A 202-nucleotide genomic window follows, 5' to 3' on the forward strand; every position below is an offset into this window, starting at 1 on the left:
ACCCTACAACAAGGCATGTTGGCTAAGGTGGAGACACACTGAGACCCTACAACAAGGCATGTTGGCTAACGTGGAGACACACTGAGACCCTCCAACAAGGCATGTTGGCTAGCGTGGAGACACACTGAGACCCTACAAGGCATGTTGGCTAGCGTGGAGACACACTGAGACCCTACAACAAGGCATGTTGGCTAGCGTGGAG

The sequence above is a fragment of the Mastomys coucha genome, unplaced genomic scaffold (assembly GCF_008632895.1).
Source record: "Mastomys coucha isolate ucsf_1 unplaced genomic scaffold, UCSF_Mcou_1 pScaffold14, whole genome shotgun sequence".
NCBI lineage: Eukaryota > Metazoa > Chordata > Mammalia > Rodentia > Muridae > Mastomys > Mastomys coucha.